General features: G+C 37.4%; 1 protein-coding gene across 2 annotated transcripts in view; it reads left to right on the top strand.

Annotated features, from left to right (window-relative positions):
• Positions 1–25,734, top strand: part of CDK19 (cyclin dependent kinase 19) — a 123,441-nt gene that overhangs the window by 57,617 nt on the left and 40,090 nt on the right. The gene's annotated exons all lie outside the window — the stretch shown is intronic.

Here is a 25,734-nt window from a genome sequence, read left to right as displayed (position 1 = left end):
TCACATTGTTTTTATCTGAGTCATCTGAGCTCGGACAATGATGCCAGATCCGGTAAAGGGATTGCAGATATCAATATCCAGAAACAGTACGTGAGACAGCTGATACATGTTGGGTGAACATTCTTACAACTTTTCACATGACTTTGAAAAGGCATCTAAATAGAGTGATTGATACCCTTTTACATTGTTTGGCTTACGTGCAACTTAGCATAAAAGCTAGTGAAAGAGTAGTTTTTTCATGGAGTATTTCTTTTCCATGTGGTATTTTTTCTGACCGTGGGAAGAGAACTATAAAAGAGTTATCATCTTGAAATTTCTCATGACCTGGAGTAGCTCTTGAAGTTGATTACAGATTACAAGGGCAGCCAGTTGCCTTGTTTTAGTTCCCTTTTAAAGTTTTCCATCGCTCCTCATAATTACTTGAAGTGCTACTGTGGTTTATGAAAAGACTACTAATACAGGTGTTCTTCCTCTTGCATTCTAACTAGAATGCTTGGCATGAAGCAATGCCATGGTTAATATGCCAAACAATGCTCTTAGGTATGGTAATCTGTGTATAAAGTCACTGCTTTTATTTTGGTTATTTTTGGTTTTTCATAATTGCCCCAGCATGTCAAAATAGGGCTGTCTGTCCAGAAACTTAATCACTAATTGTTCTTGAGTTTTTAATAGTAAGTAGGGACCTTGATTAATCTTTGGTTGTGGACCAAATTTTTTTTTAATAATAAGTAAAAAGTAAGGCAGGCCTGCAATACAAGTCACAAACATTTTCTGAACTGAATTTTATTTAAATTTTTTGTAATACCTAACAACAGTGGCCAGAGCGGGTTTCAGTTTTCATTATGGAACTTTTTTTTTTTTACTCTGTTCCTTGGTTGTTTATCATTGTTTTTTCTGTGAAATTCCAGATGTTAGTATATTTGGGGAGGGATAGGGGGTGTGGTTTGCCTTTGGAATAGTAGCCAGGACCAAAAAACAGGAAGCATGTACAACTCTGATTTTCATGTTACAATTACTACTTTCCTAAAGAGTCAGGTGCTGCTTTGGCAGAGTGCTCAGCTGTGATTAGGTCCAGCTTGAGAAGTAACACCTGGAAAGTCTATATCCAGCTCTAAGGGAGACACACCTCTTCATGGAACTGTTAAGTACATAGACACTTAAATGCCATCCATACACTCATTATTTTGATAGGAAATACGAGATGGTATCTAAGATAATAACAACAAATAGCCTTGAGAACTTTCTTGCTGGTGTTGTTATTTTCAGCCTGCAGCAGCAGGTGTTTTGCGTGACTGGTGCTGCTGCTTTGCAGTTCTTACCTGTTGCTGATGACTTGCAGCAAAGCTGTTGTCTAATGTCTTTGTCTTTTCTTTTGGAATGTTGGGAGATGATGGTTTCTATTGTGAAAAAGACTGTATTATTTGGTTCTGAAATGATAGTGCTTGAATGATGTTAGCATTATTGAGAGGGGAGAAGAATAGTAATTTGTGAAGTCTTAGTGTGTTCTTGGTCTGCAGATAAATGTAAACTGATGGGTTCTAGGATGCCTCAGTAAGACAAAGGAAACCATTTCAAAAATTGCTTTGACATCCTAATGATTTAAAAGTATAATCAGAATCCTTTGCCTTTTAAATTTTTTTTCCTGGATTTCTGAAGAGTTCAGGTATGTCAAATAGTTATATCTTGACCATGGTAAGCAAAAGAATGTTATTCTGGATGTGTCTTTGTGTCTGTACTTGAAATTAGAGGTTAATATAACTAGCAACCAGTTTAAATCCTGGATTAACCAAGATTTTTATTTATCTGTAATTTTTATTTGTATGCTCATGCTTGTAATTTTTTGCTACTAAGAATGATACTCAGATACAGTTTCACTGGCATCAGTTTCTTGCATAATACACAAATACCAGCTCCTCAGTGTCTTCTTAAGATGTGGAACAGTTTTTCTGGTGGTTTTGTCTTAACTGTTTGAATTTACAGCTGCTGGAAAAAATATTTTTCTATTTTTTTGTAAACCAAGTTTTGCATCAAAACACCTTGTACTTTCTTGGTTTAATATAACTCTGTTCTTACTATTTTTAACCTGTATTTGGATGAAGACCAAAAATGGTGACATCCATAAAAGTCATGTTATGTTTATTTCATTGCTCAATAAAATTAGATTCTCTGAGAATATTTATCATAATATTAGTCAAATTCTCCTGACCCATGGAGATGACCTCTGTAATTTATTTAACAAATGTTGTTGTGAAAAACCAGAAACCTGGGAGGTTAAGTATTTCCTTAGAGGTATTTGAAGAATATTGTTTAAATCTTAATTTACTACTGCCTTAAGTCAAAGAGGTTTTTAAAGAAGCTGGAATACCAAATTCATTGCTTAAAAACCTTAGAATTACTAAGATACTTTTAGTTAAATAATTTTTAAGATCAGCTATAGTCAGCAAGTGCATGACAAGGTGATAAAAGTGGTGAACAATGTGAACCTGCCATGTCCTTTCCTTGGGCTGAGTTCATGGATGGCTGTTACCACAAGGACACAATCTCCTTTCCCTCTTCACTGCCTGACAGGGGACACTCACCTGGCTCCTGGTGAGCTCATTCAGGGAATTAAACCCACACCAAGTGTCACAGAAAGCTTTTCACCTGCAGAGCTTGTTTTCTGCAGGGTTAGGTCCCAGAGGGACCTCACTGGGGGCTTAGCTGGGTGGGCAGGAGCTGGCGCAGAGGCAGCGTGAGGCAGGAGGTGGTGGCAGAAAGCTCAACAGAGGCCATTCAGCATCACCTGTCATTAGATCTGGTTATTTTATTGTTAAAATGCACTATTTTGATTCTTAGGAGGGAGTGCAAGTGCTCTTATAAGGTTAAATTGGTGAGACTTTGTAATGCAAGACTTAGAGCAGTTTAAGATGGCCAATGCAAGTTCAGTTTAAGGAAAGTGCTCAAATTGAGGCAAACATCAAATAGACTTTTACTCATGCTTCAAGAAATTGGAAACTAATTTAGTGTTGTGTATCTTTCAATTGTTTGTAGTATTTGGGTTATTTTGAGTCTGGCTTTTGTATCCTGAGAGTATCTGTAAGGTGCTAAATTACTTTCTAGGTATTTTTTTTAAGCTAAGCTCTTAATTTCTCTCAGTTAAAAACCATTCAGCCTTTATGGCAAGATTCAAACAAGTATAGACTATGGGACAGAAACACTGGGTTACTGATTTCTTTCAATAGCCTTGTGTCGGTTTATACACCTTGGAGTTGACTTAAGTCTGTGAAAATCCATACATTGGTTTTCCTGTGAGCCCCTTTTGAGTGGGATTTTGCTGTTGAATTGCATGCCATTGGGCAATGATAATTTTACCTTTTCAGCTCCTGAAAGCTGTGTACGAGAGGAGGGAGGATTTGCTGGCTTTGCTAGCTGCTGGAGTGTTTCATTATGAACAAGAGGTTAATAGAGATAGATATTGGAGAAAAAAACCTTTGAGTACTACACTTTTGGCTTTTTAAAATACTCTATATACACTGTGGGCTGTCTGCTTAAACGGGGTCTAACCAGTGCTCCATACCTTGAGGTAAGAGCAAGCACTTGAAGTACACTATTTCAGGTGTTCTGAGGTCTTTGTCCCCTCCTCTCCTAGAAGGGAAATATTTAGATTATACAGGATTTTCAGCAAAGGTCTTAGCTTGCCAAGATGTCAAAAAATGGAGATCTTCCATATAGTGTTTGCAATGTCTGTTCATGTTAGCAACCGAAAGGATTTGAGCACTTTGTTGTTCTAGCAATCCTTCTGTAGATTAGTTGCTTAAGGTCAAAAGCAGGTAGAGAACATATCCTCTATGACCTGATAAAAGCAATTTCTATATGTAACAGCATGTACTTTCCTGAAGGGAGGTGTTATCTATGGGATGTTTGAAGTGCACAGAATCCATATGGAGAAATTAAAGATTCCACTTATGTGCCTTGGGCATTTCTTTAGAATACTGCTTAATATTAAAATGACTGGTTAAAAAATGAGTGCTGGAAATCAAACTCACCACAGAAATGCAGATTTCTTCTTCCCCTCCCCAGGGAGTTTAATGGTTCAGAATCTAAGGATTCTGAAATAGAAAACTTGCTTGTGATGGTCATATAAAGTAACTTTGTAAAATGAGCAAAGTTGCTTAAGTGTTTTTATTATATAAACATTAATCTGGAAACATCTGTGTCCATGTGGGGTTTTCTCAGTGTACCATGTTCTCTCCAAATTAACTTTTCACTCTAATTTCACTAATTCACTAAGGAGAGGGAGGAGGAATCCAGTTGTGGTAAAGACTTTGGTACTGGTTCCCTATATTCAGTTTTTTTTATTACCATCTCCTTGTCTCTTAAAGAAGGATAAAATAATATCTGTATTCTGTAGTTTGTTTCACTATGTCATCTGTATTGGGAGAAGCTATTTTCATTATGTACTTAAGCTAAGCAGTTTGTTTCTTTGTGGAGTGGATTAGGGAGGATCTCTGTGCTTCTCCCACCTTCAGAATTTATGGAGAGCTAATCTGGACATTTTTGGTGAAAGGACATAGCAGACAACTGAGGCTGAGATAATTTTGACTCTGCATGTCTGCCTGTATAGTAAATATCTATACGCAGCCTTTAGACTGATCAGATATGTGAGCTCTTCAATTCTGTCATCTTAACAAGTACCCTGGATACCCAGCTGGTGTAGGAACAGGAAGCCAAGGGTATTTTTCCAAGGGTGAATTTTGAGCAGAGCCAAGAGATGCTGGTGTGGTGTGTGGCTCCAGCTGGCTGTGATTGCACTCAGGGCAGGCTGTCTTCTCCAGTGGTCCTGCTCCACATCTCTTGTGGAACTGTGCACAGTGGACAATGCAGTATTGCTGTCTCTCTGGCTTTTCTGGAAACTGCAGCCATCTGGAACCTGGGTTTTCTCTGTCAGAAGTAAAGCACAAAGGGAAAGCCCAAACTGAAGTGGTCAAACAAATAATTTTCTGTGGGAATCTGCAACTTCTGTCTCCATACAAGCACAGACTATTCAGAACTGATTGAACTAAATGGGATTTCATCATCTAACTCTGATAATTTATGGGGTTTTAAAAAATTTTTTTATTTATTCAAAATAAGTATTTTACATGACCAATCACAATGTTTCTATAGAATAGCAACATTTTAGTACATTTTCAGTAATTCAATTATATTAAGTTCAATAAAGCCCTAACACTTTTCAGGTTTTTAGTTGATTGACTTTTAGTTTAGGAAAAAACCCATGTAATTTTCTCATAGTAATCCTTTTCTAGCCAGTATGTACATATGGAGTCTCTTACCATGGACCTATACCTGGACTCTGCTCTAAAACTTTGCTCCCACATTACACAACTCACTTAACCTGTCTTTGCCTCTGTTTCCCAATCTGTTACCTATTTATGGGTCTATTTCGTAGCTCACTGCTTAATGTGTTATGAAATTGGTTTAGTATGGTATGGCTTATATAGGTGACTTCTTTTGCTGTTTGATGCTCTTCTTCTAAAAATAAAAATAATTGCATGTTGTTTGAAGGCACCATAAGACTTAAAACTATGTTATGTAGATATTCACTTTTTGCTTCTGCTTTTATGCTTTCATTTCAAAGCCTTTGATAAATAAATGCTTTTTATTACTAGTTTATATCCCTTAAATACTTCCCCCACTTCCTCCCTGTGCCCTCCCAAGATTTTCCAGTAAATGATTAGAAAAGTTATGCAAAAGCAGCACTGAAGTGGCTTTTAAATTTCTCACTTGCATTTTGCTATGCAAGCAAACTGTGGGTTTGAAAAATAAAATGTAAATAGATGAGTGTGGGAAACTCCCCTTTTACTAGCAATTCTAAAATGGGATTTTTATGTGCTGATATTAAAAGTAAATTTAGGTGCAGGTTCATGCATCCCTCTCTTGACAGGCAGCTGCTGTGTAGGAATGTAGAACTGTTGGGTCCTGACTTCTGCCAGTAACTTTGTACTGGCTTGAAAAGCTTCTTGGCCCTGTTGCACCCATTTGAGCATGCACGTGACTCCTATAAATAAATATCGAGTCAACCTGTCTACCAGTTTCTTTCAACTTTTAAAAGCCACTGTAATTGTAATCCCACCATTCTGTGTCATCGTGTGTGTGCGTGCAGGGGAAGGGTGCAGGAATATGTCCGGACAGGCACTCCTGACTCGTATTCTTCTCGAGCTGTGTATGGGTTCAGGACTCCTAATCATTTATTTTCCCATCTGCATTATCTCTTTGGGATGGAGGACACTTTACACAGTGTCAGAGAGCCATATGAATGATCATACTCAGCTTGCAGATTTCCCAAAAGAAAGAAAATGCAGGCTAAACCCACATATTTCAAGAAATAAGATTCCACTGATGACTTTAGAAAGTGACTTGAATTTACTAACTGAAAGGTCAACACATTTTTCTTCTTTTATAGATGGTTAGAGAGAAGATAAATTCTTTTATTTATTAGTGAGGAAGGGCAGTATGTAAGTGCCTATACATGTATCTCTATGTGCTTCTAGATCGGTAAATCAACCAGAAATTTTACATGATTAACAAACTTAGTTTTATCAGCATATACTTTTATCTTTTTTTTTAATCTTAAGCTTATATTGAGGGCACCTCTTAAAAATGGTGCATTTCTCGTTACTTGGAACTTTGCTTTTGTCCTTCAGTCGTAAAAACTAATCTTTACATGATTTAAAAAATATGTGAAGATGTGCAGATCGTTACCTGTGTTGTGTACATGGAAACAGCAATTTTTCCATGGCTGACTAATGCATACCTTTTGGTTTGTGGCAAGAGTATTAAGATGTTTGTAGATTAATTTTTACTAATAAAAATAATTATGGTTGAAGAGAAATGCTTTACCTCAGGTTCTGAAACAAGCTTATGCTCATAAAACTCTGACTGGATATAAATTCAGATGAGTCAGAAGAAACAAAGGGACTGATTTCATGTTCTTTTTGCTGCGTTTTGCTGTTAAAGTCAGCAGATGACATATGGCCTGTGAACTTATCTCTTTTCCTGAGATGGAAAAAGGGTGACAAGGAAGTGAAAGTATTAAAATAATTTTAGAATTTATTTGGTTTTCTTTTCCTGATACAGAACAAACAGATTGCAAATATCATCTTTTCTAATAGTCCCAGTTTAGCTTACCATCTGCCATAAGGCGGTTTCTAGTAAATACGTGATATATGTTAGCTTACTGTTGCAGCAGACTGTTTAGAGTGAGCAAACTGAGTTTTGCCTTCTAAATAAAAATGCAAATGTTAGAAGCTGCTTTTAGAAGTTTTTCTTTTATAAAAGTATTACTACTTTTTTTTTTCCTTTGTTGGAGAAAGTGCCCTTGGGATAATGGAATTGGCTGCAAGTGCATTTATGGAATTATTTCTGTTTGGACTCATTATCTCTTCTGAATAAGGCTAGAGAGGTTGGCATCACGTTGTTTTATAGTAATAGAAATTAGTGACGCTTAAGAAAAGTATGTTACAATCAGTGAATACAACTTATGTAACAACTTATAATCAAGAAAAAAAAAGAAAAAAGGCATTTTGTTCTCCATGTTGCTTGCCATCTTGTGCTTTCTCATGTGCATTACTCTTCATTTGTAAATATGCTGTAGTTATTGCTACTCTACTAAGCAGTTGCAGTAACATTGCAGATTGTCTTGCATTTAAATTAAGCATCTTTGATTAGTGATCCAGGAAGCTGCAGTGACTAGCAAAGGATGTTAGTTTATTTCTTATATTACTATGTGTGAACTTTGTCAAAGAAGCTGGCTCTGCTGCAGAAAATGACTGATCAGCTGGTGTTTCCCAGATGGCTTCTCTCAGGACCTCTGTCTTCTCCAACCTCCATGCTGCCTGGAAATGCTTCAGAAACCACTGGCCTTATGGTAGCTCTTAAGACCGAATACCACAGTTATGTCACTTAAAACAAAGGAAATTCTTTGCATAATCTATCAAGTGACCCTACTGTGTGAAGTGGTCCTCTCAGAAACTGGGCATTAGGCCTTCAGATTCATCTTTAGGGCAGATTCTGAATTTCACATAAAACCATCTCAGAATTAAAATTTCAAGACATTTTATTTAATACAGGAACAGTTCCTTCAAGATATCTGGACCACTGGTAAATTACTTATATTATTCTGTCACTTCTTTTAACAGTGAAGCAGCAAAGCTTTCAAGACAAAAAAGGCTTCTCATAGTGCAAGTAGTCAAACACACACAATTTTCTCAATACCAAACCTCAGTACTAACAGAATTTTTTAAACTGCTGATCTCTGTTGCTTTTCTTCCCTCTGGAAGCTGAAGCCCATGTGAATATGACAGTTATTTTGACAGACCCCATTCCACTTTGTTCAGCACCTCAGTAGTGTTAGAGCACAGTTCACCTTCTGGTTTCCTCTGAGTGCTTGTAGAAGCACTTCCAAGCAGTTCAGTAACCTTTCTCTGCTACTATGTAAAGTAGTTGAAAACCGTGTGGAAATTATTTTATTCTATATAAGTTAGCTGGTGGTATCTGACAAATGTTCTTTATAATGGACTTAATTGCGTTTTCCTGCAACCCCTACCTCCCACCCCTAAGCTAGCCCTCCATCTGTGACATTTGGGCTCCTACTGCTGTAATAATCTTTGAACATAAGTTGAGGTTATTTTTCTATTAGTTTATTTCTACTTGACCAATTCTGGTGCGTTGGGGATAGTGTTTGTGGGTTTTTTTTTTGGTTGAAGTATTTTACCTAACCAGAAAAAAAATAGTCATAAAAATGAAGTCAGATTGTGCTAGGATTTTATACCTGCTTGTTTTGCTAGTTTAAATATTGAGCCCAAATCTCAAAATTTAGCATGGTAATGTTCTGTGTAGCTGGTGTTCTCAAACATAACTAATGAAAAATAAAATTCCATAGCCAATATTTTGCATTCCTGAAAATCCTCTTGGAATGGGGGATTTCAGCTACTCAAGCCATTTTGTCTTATACTGTAGCTGTTGCCAAAGAAAAGATTTTTCAGAAGTGTGTCTTCTGTTCTGCATTCTTCTCTAATCCATGAAGTGCACTTGTACATTTTTACTTTGATTTGCCTTTCAAGTAGTTACTTTTGATGTAACAGTTGTGGATGATGACTGTTAGAATTATTAAATAAATGCGAACTCCAGTAGGACACATTTTAATGAACTGATGCTGATTTTTAATGCTATAAAAATGGGTTTTTTGGCTGTTTAACTGTGAGTTAATGATTAGCTATTTGCCAGCTCAGATGAAATACAATTTCTTAAATAAGGTGTTTAAAGTTTGGTTTGTTTCTTGACATTGAGTGTGAATCCTAGTCTCAGCCCTAAAACTGTTTATCAAGTAAATATTAATTTGAATTCTTGATAGCTAAACCAAATAGAATTGCAGAACCGTTTAGGTTTTGGGTAAGGCGTGTGCTTGAAATTCTGGTTATAGCTGGATAATATAACACATTTTCAGTAGCTTCTTAGTAATTTTGCTGTCAGCAAATATATTTGCTGGCTGGCTGCTGCTCTTTTCTAGGATGCAGGATTTACTTGAAGTTTCTCTGTGCACATCTCCTTGCTCTGGTGGAGAGCTCTTCTTTGGTGCCAGTTTCCATAGTGCATTGGGAAGAGCTTGCAGTAACAGTAAACCTTTTAGGGGACCTAAAAGTTATCTTTTGTATCTACCAGAAGAGTGCCTAAGTGCATATTGCAAGGGGTTTGATATGTTTGAAAAAATGTGAGGTCAAGCTGTTTTCTTGTTTATCTCATTTCAAGATCTTTTTTTCCTTCTGCAATGTGAAGTTTTGATTCTTATTTTTCCCCTCTCTATAGGGATATGCATTCCTATTCCTTTACACTCCTTTTTATATTCCTTTTTAACTTGTAGCTTACTGAAGTGCTGTTCCCCACAGTCCCACAGTTCTGCTCACTTCAGGACTTTTCTTTTTGTTTCATTGGAAAAATACTAGATGCTAATCTCACTTCTTCACTCTCATGGGTGGTATACATGGGGACACTCAAGAAAGTCTGCATAAAGTCTTGAACTAGATTAGCTAAACTGCATTAAACTTGTCCTCTAAACTGTATTAAACTTGTCCTGTGGCTCTTCTGAGGGGTGTGAAAAGTGCCTGTTTGGCTGTTCTGAAAGGGGTCTGTGCCCAGTCCAGCTGTACCCGCGCATGGCAGCGGAGTCCCTGCCCATCCCTCTGCGGCACTGGGGGCAATGCTGGGTGCTCGGTGATGTGAGGGTGCTTCTCCACTGTGTCTGACCCAGCCCATGGTCCCAGTGCTGCCTTTGAGGTACCAAAAGTGGACTGGAGTGCTGCAGCAGAGGAGCTCATCCACTCCAGCCATCTGCTGCCTGGGTGATTATTTCCAGCAAGACAGCATGGGCTGTTAGAGGCAGCAACATTTTAAACTATACAGCTGTTTTTCTTGGTGCACTTGATGTGGAACCCTTTTTTAGTCTTTTTGTAGTTTTAATGTTGTTAAAAACCTTAAACTAATGCAGAGGGTATGATTACATGAACAAGTTACAGCAAGGTAGTCTAGGGTGTGGATTTACTCTGCATTAGGTACTCTGTAGTGTCTGCTCACCTGCATGTTTTTATTCTGCAGAAAGCTCATAGTTCTTTGGTATTTCACTCCTTAATAGGGTGAGATAGAATTGTCCTATTTACTATCATTAAAACTGGACAGCTATTTCATGAATTTCCAAGTGCTTTACATTGTTTCTGAGAGTGATTTTATTAAAATGCAAGTGACTAAAATGTCAGTGTAGCAATAATGACAATATGGGATTGGGTTTTTCTGACTGGTACCCATATGCTGAGCTTGTAGAACAATGCAGCCTTTTGTGTACAGTTCTTCTACAGTGTATGTCTAGTTTAGGCTTCAGTGTGCAAGAAGCACTTCAGTCTTAGAAAAAAAATTGTTCAGAATTGAAGGTGTGTCTCTTTTCATCTTATTAATGTTAGATTTCAAGTTGTTAAATGTATTGATAGCTTTGGGATTTTTAATAGTAGGAACATTGCAGCCATTAAATCTTTATCAAAATTATTATTGCCTCCAATAAAGCTTCCCTAAACTTTAATCATGGTCCTAAGTTTGTGACTATTCTCAGAATTGATGTTGCAATTTATAGAGAAGAATTTCAGTTGATGAACATAGACAATATGAAACATGGGACAGAGTAACAGGAAGTATGAAGTGCTCTGATGATGTGTTCTGAAAGCCAGGGATTTTCTCAAAGGCATTTTGTTACACAGTAAACTTTTCAAAAGTCATAATCTGGCTTTGAGTAACAGGACTTGAGTGTCTAGCCTGCTTATGCAGTTTGAAAAAAGAAAATAATTTCCACAGGGAGCTTGTTTGCATTTTAAGCACTTGATTTTTGTGAGAATATCTAAAGACTTATTTGCAACATCAACAGTGAGGTAAATCTTAAGACTTGAGCACTGAAAACATAGATATTTTATCTAGTAAGGTGAGGCAGATTTGCTGTAGCAAGTACAGTTGTGTCTTACTTTTAAAGTGTGCTATGTGTTTGGAGTTGTTTTATTTTAAAAAAATTAAAATTAAAAAAATTAGGGCAGCTTGACCTGCCACTCTTTAACATGCTCGTGTTTTTGACATGAATCACAATGTTTCTCAGGAATCTCACAGCCATTGCATGTTTATGCAGGTTGTTTTTCATTTTTTAAAAGAGCATAATTATTGAATGGAAAAATATTATAATTAGTTCTGAACTACTTCAGTTTTTTTTTTTTTGGCACGTAGAACCTTCTTCACAACTATTCTTCTGGGTTTTTTTTTCTTGACACAAATCTTTCATTTGCTTCCAACTTCCTTCTCCTCTGCCCACGTTCCATATCTGTTGATCTGCCTTTTGCCACTTCTTTAACATTACTCATATAACCTTGACTCAGCTTTGACTTTCCTGAAATACTCCTCTATCTCATCTTCACAATCTTAATTATTGCTCCTCCCTTTGGCCTCTGTAACTTTGAGTCCTGTGGCTGGTACAGGTAGAATGCTGTGTTTCATAACTTGACCCCCATGCAGGAAAAGCTCACACATTCCAGGTGGAGTGACTCTCCTTTGTTTTAGGTTCTCATTAAAAGTACCATGCTCATACAAAAACTTTACCCACTCATTAAAACTTAGTCTCTAGATTCTGAATTCAGTGACACTCCTTACTGTGGTGGTTCTGCCTCAGAAAAGCTGTTGAGACTGACTTTTCTTAGGCTTTTGTTTCCCAAAACAGCTTTCTGTGTTTCCCTGCTCAAAATTGTACGTACTAAATATTCTTTCCCTATCTCTTCTAACTTTTAGCTTCCATTAGTAGCTTTATGTGCTAAAATGGTCATGTATGTTTAAACTGCTACAATCTATAGTTCTGATATGTCTTAGTTTTTATGCAATTCTTCTAAAACATTTGGAGATCATTGGGAAAATAGTTTATAAAATAAAAGGGGTTTTATCCATTTTGGGCTTGGCAGACTTTTTTTTTTTTTAAACAGCAAATAACTTTTTTGTCAGTACACTTAAAAAAAAATAGAACCTCCCAGAAGCATTTGTGATATTAATATTATCAAAAGTATATGTATTACTGACTGCAGGGTTTTTGCATGAAAGTTGAGGATCTTCAACCACAGACTTCAGTCTAGAATCAGCCTTGATTGACAATTGATTGAAAAAACTTTTAGTAGTTGGTGCAGTAAACTTGTCTGCAGGCATTCCAAGCCAATAATTAATCAGCCATTCCACGTGGTATTAGATACAGCACAGCTACTTCAGTGTGTAAGAGGCGTCTTGTAAAACTGCTGCAAATAACTCCAGAGACATTAACAAGGCTTTATTTAAATGCTAATGTGTTAGGTTAAATTTTTCTGAGGTGACTTAATGATTTCTTTGTTTTGTGCTATATGTGTCATTTGGAAAGAGCCTAATCTTCAAAAGTAGTTAATAGACTCTCACATCTTATCCTAAGCTGGTTCATCTAAAATATTTAAGCATCATGCATTAATATCCTGCCAAGAAATGCTTTTTGGTTTGCATTAATGAGGACAAGTAATACTAATACCTGATGTATTTGTTCATGAAAGCATCTCTTAACATAATTGTCTTCTGATGCATTTTTAATTAGGTAGTAAAATAAAAAATGAAGATTCTGGCAATGTACTACAGAAACAAAATTTTAAGAATCTAAAATGCCATGTTGTAGCATTTATATGTTACACTATATAAATATATTTATTGTACTTTCTTTCCGCCAAAAAAGCTCTTCTACACTTCTGAAGAAAGGAAATAAAGAAACAACTTGCTTCTTGTGTAAATTATTCCAGCCTAGTTGCCATCACTGCTTCCTCAAATATGTTTTTTTCTTCTGTTTACATTCATAAATCAAGATGTTTTTAGGACAGAAGATTAGCATTTTGCTTTAGATACTGTGCAGCTTTTAATAAACTGTAGTAATTTCCATGAACACTTCAAGTCACTGTATCAAGTCTGTTCAATACAAACACTCTTTATCTACCTAGGTTATTTTAAATTTAAGGGCTGAAAAGCTTCCATATGTATTATGGAAGCCTAACTGGAATACTCATGCATCTGATAGTGTCATCACCTCAATCTTGTGTTGACTTTGTAAACACAGTAAGATACTGGGTCAGGTGGCTAAACTCCTTATTCATCCAGAGAGATTTCACCTCAGTTTTCATTTCAGCTATCAGTGTAGTCTCTAACCTGAGGAACCTCTTGCTCTGAGACTTGCAGGTCAGAGTATAAGCATGTTTTCTTGAAGGAGATGTTATTGTGTGAGATGGGGAATATGAACTCAAAGCCCTTCAGCTGCTCTACTTGCCTGTGAGCACACTTTTTTACCAGTGGTATTGTGTGGTAAACACAAGATATGTTTATGCCTCCATGAAAAGGAGTAGGTTGCTTGGTGCTTACTGCAAGATAGCACATGATAAGAGCATGCCCATGGCAGTTACCTGCATATTGGTGGAGGTGCTGACAGCTCCTGCTTTAATTAGCCTGATTTGTTCATCCAGCTGCGTGAATATCTAAGGCTACTCCAAATGTGTTACTCTGCATGTGAAAATGCCCATTACAAATATGAAGAATGTAACACAACTGTTAAATGTATTGTATTTATATGTTTAATAAATGTGTTTAGGAACAATTTTTAAGTGGGATCTCACTCATTTATGCTATGGAGAAGTTTGCCATTGAAAACCTACTGCTTTTCGTTATTCACGCAAATATATGAGGGGTCCTGGCAGCTTTCCACTAGCACAGAAGCGTAGTGTGAGCTCTTTGTGGCCAGAGTTTTTAGGTTCAAAAAATAGGTTGTCTAAGCTCTTGTGAAGTTTTTTGGCCCTCAAACACAATCTCATTGCTAGTAAGAGATGCATAGACTGAAAGGAGGGGAGCAGTGATACCAGCTCTGAAGTGATGGTGGTGTGGAGTTAGGAACCTTCCTTGCATGTGTCCACCATACTTTGCTTCAGCATCTGCAGCATCTTTATTTTGAAATTTTGGAGGTGCTGGTTTGAAATGAATGGCTTCAAGTATTTGTGGAGAGACTCTTCTGAATAAGTGATGTTTTTCTGTGTGAAAACCTGGAAACTGGATTAACAGGCAAAAATACTCATGCCCAAGGTGGCAGGGTACATAACTACTTAAAGCCTACTTCTAGCTTGTCTTAGGCTGTGACTGTTTACTTGATACTAAAATACAAATTACAAATGTCATTCTTTAAAGTGAAATGGTTTGATTTTTCTATAATAGTTTTTAAAATAAAAATATTTATCAAGCTGTGTAAATAATATGGTATCTGGGAAAGGAATATATTTTTCTTTTCCAAGGCAAGAAAACTTAGCCATCTTGGAGTACATCTACAGTAGCTGAGTAACTGGGATAAGTGCTCAAGAGTCTTAAAAGATAATTTGCGGTCTCCATAATTTTTTAATTGGCATATTAAATCTTAACTTTAAATAGTTTTTCTTTTCTTCAACCAATATCTGGTTTTCTCTGTATTCAGAGCCTTTTTTTCCCTCTTGTTCTTACACATCTTTCACAGCCTTCACCAGCTATGCCCGTGACTGGAGAAGCCTTCCTTGGTCTCTGTCCCTTGCTCCTCTCAGTTTCAGTGTTTTATGTGTCAGTCTTTGCTTGAAAGAACCTCTCTGGTTACTGTTCTCCAAGTTCTGTCCCTCCCTGAAGCCAAAGCCTTGAGCTGTGCAGGTGCAGTGGCTGTGTCTTCCTTACCCAGCGTGCGCTGCTCTCTGTTTGCTCCCATGTTTTGTTGCTGTACCGGCCTTTCCCAGCCTTGAGCTTTCCAAAGCAGGAGCTGTTTTTCAGTACTTTAGATATTGTGCCCTTTGTGCAAGAAAGGCTCCATAAACAAACAATAAAATACTTGAATTGGGTTCTTGTGTAGGCAGTGTTCACTCATGTTTGGAATAGCAGTATTCCAGATCTATGCCTCTCAGTTGTTTATGGTAATTTTGGGAAGTGCATTCTGTATTGAAAGGGTTCATGCTTGTTCCTGCCTGACCTGTTAGAAAATTATTTTAATCGGTGGAAAACCTTCTTAAATACAGATGACCTTTAATTTATGTAAATAATTGTTGTGATGAGATGCTTTTGAATTGTTTTGAGATGCTGATAGTTCTGAATTACTCCCGATTTAAGGGTTAGGTCTTCAGTTCTTCACATCTAGACCTTTATTGTTACACTGGATTTATAATGATTGAAGTTTATGCTACAAAAGGAACACCATAAAAATTTGAATCCCAGCTGAACATTAAGCTCCTTTCCCTAGCATTTCCTGATAAAATGAGAAAAAAGGGAATGCAGTATTATAGAGTGCATTTATATTGAGAAACATTACCAAGATATTGTGAATGTAAACATATGCAGATGTGCTACTTAGTATCTCTTGATCTCGTCTGTGTGTGGGAGTAATGGCTGGTAATGAATCCATCTCAGACTTCAGAAAACAAGTAGAAATACTATAACTTATGAATCTATCTGCAAACATAGCCTCTGTTACCTCTTTCTGACTTTTTCTTCTACAAGGAAAGAGCCTAAAAAGATTTCAGAGAATCATCCTATCTCGCTGGTTCTTTACTAACTTTGTAATATTGAAGTCTAATACTGAATGCTGCTAAAGCAGTCTCTCTAGAGATGTTTTCCTGTGTCTCCTGTAAGGTTCAGTGCCTCATAAAATCTCATCAGTGCCGTTTCATCCGAGGGAATTGTTGCAGCCCCATCCATGACAGAGCACCTTGAGCAGGTTGTTGGCTCAGGGGTGAGCACTGCAGCTACCCAGGCACCCTGCTTTAAGGAGTACAGTAATGGAGATGTGGGTGTTCTGCAGAGACAGAACAACTCTTGAGATGGTGTGGGGCTTCTGCTCTCCTGTAATCTGGTTAATGTTGTGAAACAAGTGCTCTTCTGAAGAACAGTGGAAATGAGTATCTGTGACCTTGTTTTAGCACGCCATTGGCTGGCTGCATTTGCTGGTTACTTAAAAGACTTCATAGCTGCTTGTTCATGTGGAGACACTTTTGGAAAACCTCCAAGAGAAAGCTAGGAGCACAAGGCTTCTCTAACTTAATGTTACAAGACTGGGTCTGAAATATAACTTATGCTGAAGAAGCTGGCCATTGATGCTTGTTTTCTTAAAAATCAGGGTCCTCATGAGCCTGAAGATCTCCCAGAAGTCAGGAAGCTGAGAACTGGCTGAGAGATAAAGAGAGATTTAATCTGAGTCCTGAGGTGACCAGGCTGATGGTGATAAACTAGGAAAAAAAGTTTCTGTTAGGATGGGTTTCAAATGTTGTGTTTTATTTAGCTTTCTTTGTAATGTATGTGTCAGCTGAACAGTGGTACTATCTGCTTGCTTTGGGGTCTGCATTTGCTTTTATTCCACTGCAAGACACCTGAGGCTGTGGTGTCTCAAGTGATACATGACTTAATTGCCTAAACATGGTAACTGGATGGTGAGTTTGAGACCTTAAGGTCCAGAGGGCTGTTAAGTCCCAGTCAGTATTGCTGCAGGCACAAGGCTTGTATTAAGGTGATAAAATTCCTTCTTGAAACCTGAAAACTGATCTGCTGGACAAATCATGAGAAAAAAGGGACACTTAACCTAGCCCTGCAAATAGTAGAATGTGGGAGTTTGCTTTAAGAAGATGCTCCAAGAAAGACTATGTATAAGGATTTAGCTTAAATTATAAATCACTGATCTGGATTGTTTCCACACAGAGGAAAAGGTTGATGCTATAGTATAACAGGCATTTGAATTGCTCATATAAGTAAGGTTAGTTTTAGTCTTTAGACTCAACATCAAGGAAGAAGGGGAGAAGAAATGGGATTTCACTTTTTTTATTATTGAGATAACGAGCATAGAAAAACAACATATGTGAAAATGGATTAAAAAAGTAGCTTGATGCTACAAAATTTTATATGTAATAAACTGATGATAGCTAATAAGAATATATTAAATATTATTAGACATAAACCTTTGATTGTTAAAGTCCTGTAAAATGTTTTTATTGCTTTTCTAAATCTTGCCACATTTACACTCCAATAACAAAAAAAATGCATTCCGTGGTTCTGAGTCCCTTCAGCTAAATTCCCATGTCCATATGCAGACAAAAGGGGGCTTGTTAAGACCCACTCACCATGGAAGTAACCACTTCAGGTAATCATGCTACCCTATTCTTTTCCTACTTTGAAATTTCCATTAAAGGGCTTTTAATATTTCAACCTAATTCAGTCAATCTAAGCTATCCAAGCAGAAGCTTGTTTGTAATGAAAATGGGTTACATTTATATCTATTCATTTGGTACTATATTATTTTTTGCAGTCAGAAAGGCTTTGTTAATTATTTGACTCTACCAGACTCTTTGGAGAATGGAGGTATTGGAGTTTTACTGCCAAAAATACTTTGTAAAAGGCAATTAAGAAAATGTTTTATGATGGTGTCACCAGTCTCACTTTCAGTCATTTATTGTTTGATTGGATAGAGGCTTCATGCTCCTGTCTTAATAACCTTACTAAATTAAGAGGAGTTGTCAGAACATTAAACAAATACCAGATTTTGGCTGTGGTAGAATTTAGTGCTGCAACTGAAAGAATTAGCAGTTATGGTATCTAATTTTCATGCTACTGTAACAGAAACAAAGTAATGCAAGGAACAGGTGAGAATTGCATCATATCATTTCCCCCGTCTCTTAAATTCTAGTCCTAAACTCAATACAGGCATAGGCTTTCTTATGTTAGTGTTCTGTCAGACTTACTGTCTCCTGGCTTTTGCCTTTAAAAAGGTGAAGAAAATAGTAGTGTTGGTAATGTTTCATGTGTGCACATATCTTCTCAGTTTATTTGCCTTTGGGTTATTATTCTGAGTAAAGATTATGTGTGAAGAATGTGTAATGAGAACTTGATAGCAGAGATGCAGAGACTTGGCTTGACCACAGTATCTTGGGGCATTTAGGATGTATTTTAAAGGCCCAGCAGAGGAAGAGTTTGACTGTGCTTTTATAGAATAAAATTTATCCCCTCTGGGTTTTGGGGTTTTTTTGTTGTTGTTGTGTTTTTTTTTTTTGGTTTTTTTTTTTTTTTGGTTTTTTTTTTTTTTTTTTGGTAATACATTAAAAGCAGAACATTCTTCCAAAGTATTCCTGAAGTGAGTCTTCTGAGGCTGGAAGACTGAGAACATCTGCACGTCTCACTGTTCAGAAATGGGGTAGCAGAGGTTGGACAATCTGCCTTGTCCTGTGCTATGCTGGTGCTCCCAAAGAGCCCAGGCAAGGTCTAAAAACAAGGCCCTAGATGGTTGCTGGGTATCTTCATGGGAATTTTGCTGGAGTGTGTACTGCAATGTGCTGAAAATCCCAGGGACAATGTGAATTCAGCATATTATTTGAACATTTGCTTTATGACCTTTTATTTTTCATTGAAAATTTATGATCATATTTGTCTCTTTGTTTCTGACTTCCCCCTTCTTTGTCCTTCTCAAGGTTGCATGTAACATTTTAAGTTCAAGTATGCTATTGCAGCACTGGTAACAGCAGAATGCTTTGGATAATGTTGCATAGCAACATAAAATTTAATTTGTGTCAAATGTTTTGGCATTCTCCAAATGTGACTTTTTTCATCCTTTTCTTTTTCACTTAAACTGCATTGCCATCGATTGGGGTGAAACTTGGTATACTGGAACATTGTGAAGATTGTTTTAATCAAAGCAATGCCCAGCATCCAAAATTGTCTGGAGTTTTCATTTTTGTCTCGCATTAGTTTAACGCCCTGTCAGCCATAAGAAACCTGAAATGGTGTGTGAAAGGAAGATTGTTTCATTTCTGAACTTTTATGCAGCCCAAAATTATATTCTCTTCTTGTGATTACTCTTATTTCATATTCCCCTTGTGTGTACAGTCAATTTTCCAATGACATAAAGTGCAACTATATTATCCATTGGTTAAGCAGGGAATAGAGTTGGTGAATAGTCTTTTCCTGCTTCAGCAAAGCATGTTGAGTTTAAAAATCAAATATTTTTTCTAGAAATTGCCCAAGAAACCATTGTTCCAAATGGATTTTGAACCAGAGTATTCTTATAAGGAGCATAGACATTTTGGCCATTTCTGGGGAAGGCCTAGATAGAAGTGAGGGGAGTGAATTTAAAGAATTAATGTCTCTTGAGGTATATGCTTAATTACACTCAAGAGAACATCTGACCCATGAAAAATCAAGTCAAACAGAGACATGAATATTCTACCTGACCACTGATTTAATTGTATATATATGAGGGTAACTGAAGAAGCAGCAACTTAATTAGAATGTATATCTGTGTGTGATATGTGTGATTTGGTTAAAATGAAGGCAGAGTGGAAAAGTCTGTCTTTCCCTTCGGTGAAATACTTTAGTAGTGAGTGTGTTCTAGAGACTGGACTTCCAGGCTGACACTCTCATCTCAGATATGTTTTTCTATGGCTAAACATGTGGTTCTGGAACTGTTCAGCCAAAGGTGCAATAGGCTTGGTTACAGCAGGGTGACAGAGATGGCTCTCTGAGCCTCAGCTGTCCTACCATGCAGCTCAGCAGCATGAGTGGTTTGAGGGGGCTTGAGCTGCGAGGGCTGTAGAAATGGTGAAGCTCTCTTAAGGGGAATGCAGAAGGAGGAGGGGGAACAGATCCATGTTTTAACAAGAGACATTTTGATTAGGTGATGGGAAAGAATTTTTTTTTGTCAGACAGTGCCAGGTGTTGCCCACCAGAAGGGCTTGGTAACCTCCACTATTGGAGACTTGTAGCTCCCTTGGTCATGATACTGAGCAATCTGATGCAGCTTCAAATTTGGATTTGTTTTGGACTGCAAAATGTCCAGTGACCTCTAGAGGTCCTATCCAGCTCAAAGCATTCTATGATTTTGGCTGATTCTCCAGATGAATATCCAGATTCTTGGGCTGTTGAAATCAGTCTGTAATGAAGCCTGTGTAGTGACATCTTCGCTTTTGTTGAAGGATAGATCACCTTAAGCTTAATTCATGGACTTATAAAAAAAAATAAAATGCAGATCTATGGTTGCAGTGTGGCCAAAGTTTGCTTTTTTCTGCTTTCCTTTACCTTTGTTTTTTATGCCAAGTTTTATAAGAGTATATAAACATGAAAAGGTTTCTTTGATAACTAGCTTCTATGTGAAAACAGCATATTTCCCCTTTCAACACATAATGACTACAAGCAAGGAATGTGTTTAACCAAAATCTTTACCTAAGGCATTCCAAAGAAATATTTCAGGTCTCTTCTGTACATTTTGTTCCTACTCCTAGTTAGTAATATGTTTTGCCATCAGTCTCAGGTAAATTCTGCAAATGTAGTTGCTATAGAATTCAGGGTAGCTGGAGTTAAATGACTATTTTGACCACATCTCTTCAGCTGCTATGAAATACATAAGTCACTACCATAATCTGACAGCATGATTTGTGTCTGAATATGCAGTTTCATATCTCAGAATCCCGCAACAGCATTTTTTCTTTATCAGTTCTGAACACATTTCATTTTAAAATTCGTTTAGAAGGACTAAGAGTGGAGATAAAGAGTTACCATGCATTTTTAAATGTTTCTGTTGTCACTAATAGTCCTCTAATGGCAATAAAATGAATTTTGGGAACTTTTTAAAGACACAGTCTGGTGACACATAGCTGTAGAAGTTTGTGTACCATTTTATGGTGGTTGGACCTGGGTTGGATGCCTGGTGCCCACCAAAGCCCCCTCAACTGGACAGGGGAGAGAAAATAGGGGAAAAAAGGCTGTTGGGGTAAGGGAAGGACATGGAGATATCACTCACCAGTTGCCATCATGGGCAAGCCACACTTAAGGAAATTAGTTTAAATCATTCCCAATCAAAAGCAAAGCTGGATAATGAGAAAGAAAGCAAATCCTAAAACCACATACCCCACTCTCCTGCCTGGGATTAGCTTTGTTCCCGATTCCCTACCTCCTCCCCACACTCAGTGGCACAGGGAGCTAGGGAATGGGGTTAGCAGCAAGTTAATCCCATGCTGGTTGTGCCACTGCTTCCACTCAGGAAGGGAGTCCTTCCCCTGCTCCACCGCCGTGTCCCTCCCACAGGAGGCACTCTTCCATGAACTTCTCAGAGGAGTCTTTCCCACAGATTTCAGTTCTTCACAGGCTGCTCCAGCATGGGTCCTTTTTTTTTTCTTTCCATGAAGTGCAGCCTCCAGGAACAGGTTGCTCCAGCATGGGTCCCCCATGGGATCACAAGTCCCGGGTCAGAATTGTCTTTGGGCATCCACCTGTTCCAGCATGGGCTTCTCCACAGGCTACAGATGGATCTCATGGTCTGCACCACAGGCTGCAGGATAATTTTGGCTCCAGAGACTGGATCACCTCCTGCTCCTCTGTCTTCACTGACCTTGGGGTCTGCAGAATTTCTCTTATATATTCCCACTCTTCTCTAGTCTGACCTCAGTTACTTCTGTGCAATAACATTTTTTTTCCTTTTAAAATCTGTTATCCCAGAGGCACAAGCACTCTGCTTGATGGGATAAAAGCATTCTGTGGTACTCTTTGTTTCCTGTGTTCTATTTATTTACTTAATGTATTTACCTCTTACTTTTTTTCCTCCTTTTCAGATTTAAATAAGTTTTGAGTTCAGTTGAATGATCTACCATTTCAAAGCATTTTGTATGCCTTGAGATTTTGCTTACTCTTTAGATCATGTACTGTTGTAATCAGCTTTCTGTTTTGCCTTTTGATAATTTGATGATATCTGTGTTATTACATTATTGATTCAAATGAAATTATAATTATCTTGATGTTAAAGATATTATTTTGTTAAAGTAATTTGTTAAAGATATTACTTTGCAAGGTCAATCATTTCAACAGAATAGAGAAATATGGGAAGAAAATAGTACAGATTACAAATCTAGGCCAAAAATGTAATGAAATATGGTTGGGTTTTTGTAACATTAAGGATAACAACTGATAAAAAACAAACTGAAAGTGATGTTATGTAATCAGAGTAGTGACTCTCATATGAGTTTGCAGTGTGTAAGGCTAAAGAGAAGCAGATGTGAAGATATTTTACTCTATATGGTATACTTCTGTCTAGTACTTCAGTATCAGAAAAATGTTGACCAAACAGTTTTCTAAAAAAAGAGAAGTGGGGATAACAATTTTCCTACATGCATTTCAATATATGGAAATATTTTAAATGGAAGTGGTAATGATTTGGAGGTTTGCAGTGCATAATAAAATATTTTAAGAACCTTTAATTTTTAAAATTAAATTTAATTAGCTCAACTGTTAGCAGCAGTGTTAGTGCCTGTGTGCCAATTTATTGATCTGAGCACAAAGTCTGGGTTTGAACAGTGTTGATTTAAGGCAGGGAAATGCCTTCATTTCCTTACAGATGAGAAGAACAAAAGCTTTGTTTGCCAATTTCTGTGAACAATCAGCATCTCCCTCTTACCCTTGAACTGAGAGGCTCAGTGGTCTTTGGAGTAGTGCCTGCAGAGTGGAACACTGCTATCTCACTCAGGACCTTTGTCATTTGGGGAGCAGCATGCTGAAAGCTGAGACAAAAATACTATTGCTCTCCTCTTGCTTGTGAAATGAAAGTGTCTCTATGTATCAACACTGGGCTGTTTACAATTGTTTTTTTAAATAATGGAGACTTGAAAAGACCTCATCACAAAGGCAGTGTCAGTAACTGTGGGGAGAGCCTTTATCTGTAAGGCTTGCAATCTCTTTTACAATAGAAGCCTCCTAATTTGAGATTATTCTTTTTCCAGTGGCACATTCCAAAAGGGAAACACATTTGTTTGGATATAAACAATAAAGAATTGTTTATAGAAAGTGGTATATCCCTATGGACATTTTTTCATAGGACTTTTGCACCAAATCTCTTATGAATCGTGTCACTGCTGTACTTAAGGAGATCACAACAACCATTAAAACTGAAGTATTGCCATCTATTGTTAGGTTGTTGTTCCTGTTTTGAACTATTATAATCTTTTAATACCATAGATGGTTTCTTTTCTTTCAACCTTTCTTCTGTTTTACTGTCTAAATATTAAAATTAGAAGTGTATCTTCACATGAATGCCTGTATGAGTCCCAGTTATGACACTTCTTGTATTTGTGAAAACACACTTGTTAATCCAACAATTTCTCTCCCATCATGATTTTTAAAATTTCTTTATTCCCTCTCCCCCACTAATGTAGAAAAGTAAATGTTATTATCAGTGCTTACTGAGCCTATTGTAAAGACTCATAAAGAACCTATTGTAAAGACTTGTAAAGAATCGTCATCTTCATCCCTTTTTGCAAATATTTCAGATTTTTCTTCAGTTATTTGTTACTGTTAACCTTGCTCTTTTTGCAAATGTCTTTTTAGACAGTCAAACCTCAACTGAATTTCTCAGCAGGGATTTGCCTGTTCATTTTTATAGCTTATATTAAATGTGAGACGCCTAATTCTTACTGTTTCTGTTGTTCCTATAGCAACTAGATAGGGGGAGATGCAGTAGCATCACTTTGCTTCCCAGCTGGTGTTTGTGTTCTCAGCAAGGGGGGAGAGCATGAGGAAAATAGAGGATTAATTAGAATGTAACTGCTTGAAAAGTATACTCCTTGTTGGGTTGTCTCACCCAACTACTACTCTAGAGTTAGATAATGATTTTAAGCAGGGCTTCTCAGACTTTCTTTATTAAAATTTTGTCCTCTTGTATAGAGACACAATTTACTCTAAGTATGTGCCAGCTTTTGGTCTTTTAGCTGCTGCTTGGTTCTTGATGGTTCCTTCCAGCTAAAATGCTGTTTTCTTCATCGAATGGCTGGCAGTAGGATTTGTGTCAGGAACTAGACTGGTGCTTATGACTTACATATAGCCTGAACATAAATAAAGTGGGGGGCTTTTTAATTCCTGCTTTTTAATCTGATTTTTGCAGCTGTCCAGTAACTATAGTATACTAGGCTGTAGTTTTATTGCTGACTAACTGACAATCTTGGAGTAAAATGTTTTGATATTTAAATGCTACATTTTCCATTTTCAGAGATTACTAAGAACTAAGGCAGAGGTAGAACTAACACGTTCTACCTTCTCCAAGAAGCAGAGATTGTTTGAATTCTCCTTCAGTAGTCCTTTCTCTTACCTCATGATGGAAACCTTTCTAAACATAGTTTCCTGAGGATCTCTGATGCCAAATTACTCCCTCTGAAGTAAATGAAAATCTTTCCTCCATACCTGAGCACCTGAAATCCTGCTGCTCTGCCTTGGTGCCTCTTGTTTACCCAAAGGGTTGTGTTTCTCTCACCATGGTATGTGCAATGTGAAGACTCTGGGAAGAGTTTTACAATATTCAAGCCATTACTGTATAAAACAAATGCAAAATATTTGACCTATAATATAAGCTCCTCTGAAGCTGTTTATTTTTATTAAATAAAAATTCATGGTCACAGGAACTGGATATTATACATTACATCTCAAGAAGATGGGTCCCATCTGGTTTAGCATATGTACATTGAAAAGCCTTTCCTAGCCAGAACAGCTCTGATTAGCAAGAGGAACTTAGAAAGTGCTGATTAGTAGATAATCAAGTGGTTAATTTGCTCATGTGGGAAATAAGAGGTTGAGATGTAGGCTTCTTGTTACTTAAAAAACAGATTGGAACCAAGACTTGTCACCTCTCAGGAAGGTGCCATGATGCAAGGTGTTGCTGACACAGTGGGGATCCTGTAGGCATCAGGTTACTATCCATGAAATCCCTGCTGTCTGCGCGTTGGTTGGTGGTGCCTCAGGAGAAGTGCTTGCTCTTTTGCTCAATTAAAGTTTTAATTGTTTCCCATTTTATTCTTTCCCTGTTTCCCCTGCCCCTGTCTCTCTCAGAGGGGTTCACAAGAGCTAATGAATGTGACATCTGCTAAGTTCATAAATCAGTTTGTTTCTCTGCTGGCTGCCTAAGCAGGGTTCCGATCCTCAGTGGATTATGTGTTAGAACAGATTTAAATTTTAATAAGAACAGCATCTCTTCTAAACATTCTGGCTTTAAAAATATATAAGTGGACAAGTCTCTAGCTTCCATAGACTCTCTCCTAGTGTATCTCCTTTATTCATGGGACCACTAAGTCTCCTAGGGCTTTGGAGAGTCTTTCTGAGCCTGAGGATGCTGAGGCTATTCTG

This window comes from Agelaius phoeniceus, chromosome 3, assembly GCF_051311805.1.
Source record: "Agelaius phoeniceus isolate bAgePho1 chromosome 3, bAgePho1.hap1, whole genome shotgun sequence".
In the NCBI taxonomy this organism is placed as follows: domain Eukaryota; kingdom Metazoa; phylum Chordata; class Aves; order Passeriformes; family Icteridae; genus Agelaius; species Agelaius phoeniceus.
This window is presented reverse-complemented; position numbering and strand designations above follow the sequence as displayed.